We start from the raw sequence: 4,723 nt of genomic DNA on the forward strand, positions 1-4,723 counted from the left end.
GCACCCCAGGCTAAAAAGCATGTATGAGGATGCAGAGGAGTTGGGCAAACAAATTGGAAAAAAAAGAGGATAGGAAAAGGACAACATTTAGAGAAGAGAGAATAAAGATATAAAAAAAAATAGTTGACATCACAAGTAAAGATCAAATGAAAATAAGAAACTATTCTCCTGTCCCCAACAATTTTGGGTTGGCAAAGATTTAAAAAATTGAAGTACCCAGATGCCAACTAGAGTGTGAGTAAAAGAATATTGTGGTAATATTATATTAGCATGAGTGTTGAATGTTAATCTTTTTAGTTGTTGGGAATCCTGTGAGCTTCTACCACACAAGTTAAATAAACAAATCAATGAGATTGCTAAGTTTATGTGGTTCTCATGGACAGGGGAGATGGTGGCCTCAAGACCATCTTCTAAACTGCATCATCCTCAACAACATCACTATTATGATTTGTGCTTTACACTCCAATTTCAGTGTATTTACTCTGGCATTTTCTTTTTATCAGTAATGACCTTTCATTTCTGTGTATCTAACACCTATGAACAATCATAGCTCAAATGTTCTTTTGACACTCAGTATTTTGCATTTTGCATTGTTTTTACTCAAATACCTTACTCCCTCAACTAGACTGTCAACTCTTTGAGGCTCAAAAAATAATTTTAGATATTTTAGTTTCACCAAATACCTAGCACAGTGCTTATATAAATTTGTGATCTGTAGCTACAGTCTGAACAAATTGGACTGTTTACCCCCAAACGTTATTGAGGATTATTATGCTTAGAACATGATGATAGTCACTGATGAAGATGAACAATATGCAAGTCATTTAACAAAATCTTATTGGACACTTACTGCTTACCAATAGTGTACAAGACCCTCAGGATGCAATTGTGCATCAAAATTAACATGTTATATATAATTAAAAATTGAGATGCAAGTTCTGAAGGAGTGAGACATAGTTCTTTTGTGTAGTTTTTAATTGTAGAGCCTGTAGCAAAGGAAAAAAAAAAAACTCACTCAGAATGACTACTTCTATTTTCCTCCTTCTATGCTCAATATATTTCTTCAGAAATTAACATGAGGGCACCACATTGTACTTTCTGTGAATTCAGATGGACTTGTGGTTTAGGGGGACCTAACAGATGCTGAATGTGTTTCTGGCTGTGAAAGGGAGCCCTGGACCCTTTTCTCTGTGTTTTGCTTCTCTGTGGATACGTACTTCCCAGGGAATATTCAGCTCAAGTATCTAATAAGCCTATGCTGCATTCTGAGTTCAGTGAATAGGAACCAATCTCAACCAAGGGCAAAACATCCTTCCCTATCAGATTTTAATGTTCAAAAGGTCTTTAATTTGCCTTTTGGTCATCTTATCTACAATGAAGGCAATTTTTAAGGTTGAGCTAACAATTTTCCAATGTTCTAGTCACCAAAACTTCTTGTAATCACTGTAGGTAATCCTCTCATTTAGATGTCAGTTTAAACACATGGGCATTCAGTGTGCAGGCTTCGGACTGACACTCTATGTTCATAGTTCCCCAGATATCTTTCACTTTGCTTGGCTGACTCCATAATGCCAATAAAGTGAAGCCAGACTCTGGTTACAAGAAATAAAGTGAACACTTTGCCTCCTTGTACTTTGCTGCTGTTTGCATTTCACCACTCACCTTATAGCGGTGAAATCTATTACTCAGCAGCCACTGCTCGCACAAATGAAAGAGACATTTTTCATCTAGATAGGACATATCAGTGAGACACATAAAATATTAATGATGAAAGCTTTGGGAATTAGATATATCCCTGACCTTAGTTTTCTCTTGACAGTGAAGCAGAGTTAGTTTAACCCATTTATTTTTTCTCTAAGATTCCCACTGAGAATGATATGAAGGGAAAAGAATACATGATTTAAGATTCAGATGTACATAGGACTTTGAGAAAGGTAATCTCTGCCTTTCATTTTCTTTCGTGTTTTGTGTTCCTTATCTGCTGTAAATTTTGCTGTGTGATGTAGTGTGGTTGGTTTTATTCTTGAAGCTGTTCATGTGTTCATGGAGGAAATTGCTTAGGAATAATGCAGAAAATACTTCTTACTATTTACTTTAACATACAGTATAGTAATAGCTGACATTTATGTGACTGAAGCAATTGATTTATCCAAAAATTAGGATGTATTTCATGAGTATTCAAATATTTATCAAATTAATGAAGGATTTTGTATTCTTCAGAAAGACTCAATGCACAAATATTTTTCACTTACTCAGGTTTGGTTGCCTTGCAAACCTTTTCATAACCTTTTTACAAATTCATAATTATTTTTAGGTTTGCTTTCTTTTTGTAGAATGCCTAGTCAATTACCATTACCATGAGATTTTTTCAAATATATTTTTTCATTTTATATAGACACAAAATGTACTTTCATAAAATTTAAAGATGCTAAAAATTTTAAATTTTCTTATTATAGTGAAAATGATATATTATATTATATATTATATTATATTATATTAGTATACACAAGTTTGAATATTTGACATCTGTTGAAAATAACAAAATAATTCCATCAACCAATTTACAGAAGTCTATAGGAAATATTATCTACAATTATTCAAAAACTGCAATTCTTTATTGCTAACATAGTAATTTGTACTGAAATTCAAAATATTTTTAATTATGCTGAAAAACAAAAATATAAACTAATCATTTTTCATCATAGTGCCTCAGAAAGGAGGCAAATAAAAAATGAAAGCAAAAACATTTAAATCATATATACTATAATTTTAAGTCACATTGAAATGCCATCCTGAAAAAATGTTAAATACTAATAACTAGGAAAATGTACATCTTTTTCATTCATACTCTTTATTTCTTTACCCAAATATTCTTATAATAATAATTTTATGTTTGTTTTCTTGATGTCAAACTGATATTTTTAAAGAGAAAAAATATGATTTAATCAAAGAAAATTATCTTTGCTTATCCTTAACAGTTGAATATATTGTTTCATGTATAGATCATCCTCAGGTAGATCTCTATGATGTTTTTCTTCAGTATGTATTTGCAATTATCAGCCAAATATAATCCTTATGAACTACTAATGGGTTTCTAAGGTCTTGTTTCTGCAGAATGTTCAAGTCTCTGGTTGGTGATATCCATACAAGGATAAATCAGTGGATTCTATTTTGTTTAACAGATTTTTAGAATGTTCATGTTTTCATATTGTAAAAAAAAAAAAAAGAAAGAAAATCTGTTGTTAAAAAATAACTTGGAAATATATTTAAGATTACATCACTAGCAATTGGAAAGAGCCAGAAGACGTAGGTCCATTATAAGACATACAGTCTTGATTGATGCTATAATATTCCAAAACCAATACAGTTCTTTCATGATTGCCTGAACATCTGGTTGCCTTAATTTCTGATTATCACTTCCCTCTAATGTCTGGACTTTCTTCAGCAATGTGTTTAACAGTAACTTTGAAAGCATGAACTCCATAGGTCAAATTCCCTGCAACGGCCAAATACCAAATGCTAGCCTGGAATTCAATTCATTGTTGCTACACCCTTCGTCAGCTGGGCCTCTTCACATCCTACCTCCTTTCTGTCCCACCCCAACTAGTGGGTCTGGTTGTATAAACTGACCTCTCAGTTCTGAGAAATATCAGGTTAGCTATAATGATAATAAATGAATATAATGATAATTCAGAAATGAGTTCACCTGAAAGGAGAGTCCCAAAATAACAATATTATTTTAAAATGCCAATCTCCAATTACAACTATTGCTGCTTATATGTAAGATACAGAAGAAAAGAATAGAGAAAAAATATGGAAATCACAGTGAGGGAGTTGTTGAACACTGAAGTCGATCACAGCCCATCTGGGTAGAGATGAGAAAACCTAATGGAGATATCAGGAAAGGCAGAGTCTTTGTCCCAAAAGTACATATGATTTTTCACAATTGACCATTGTCTAAAATAAAAAAATGTTTTCACAGAATCAAAAGTCCAGAGAATGGACTATTGGTTCCTCCTCAGCAGCAGCTAATAGCCCAGAATAACAACTGAATTTTAAAAAGTGTAATAGTACATTTATGTCGGGTAGAATGAAGTAATGCAAATAATAACATTTATTCCTCAAACTACCTTCACTTAAAGAAACTACGCATGGTTGTAAAGGCATACTATCTTTAGAGTATTTTCCTCGTGTATTTATTGTATTATAGTGGCACAGTTTTCTTCTGAATAATCTTGTTAACATAGTCTGGCAGACATTCGATAGCAAACTGTGTTCCAGGCAATGAATTTATAATGTTGTAGCAGGAACAATCCCTTGAATGTTGTAAACCTTTATATATGATGGAAAAATCAATAGCATGGATAAATGTGTAACAAACTAGACTATCCATGTTTAGATAAATTGAAGCTAGATAATATGAACTTACGAGCTAAAATTTCTTTCTTAGGACAAATAATCCTTAGGATAAATATATGTATATATGTATCTATATAATATGCTATATAACATCTAGTTCAAATGTTCAATTTGGCTATTTTAATGAATAATTTAATAAAATGGAATGTTCTGTGATATACATGCATAAAATAAGTGTTAAAATGTTTATTTTATATTTCAAAATATAGAAATACATTTAGAAAAATTGAAAAATATGAGCATAATGCAATTGAATGTGATATAAACAAATTGCCTGTAATACATTTCATTTTACTTGTATCAA

The sequence above is a fragment of the Choloepus didactylus genome, chromosome 8 (genome assembly GCF_015220235.1).
Source record: "Choloepus didactylus isolate mChoDid1 chromosome 8, mChoDid1.pri, whole genome shotgun sequence".
Lineage (NCBI taxonomy): Eukaryota > Metazoa > Chordata > Mammalia > Pilosa > Megalonychidae > Choloepus > Choloepus didactylus.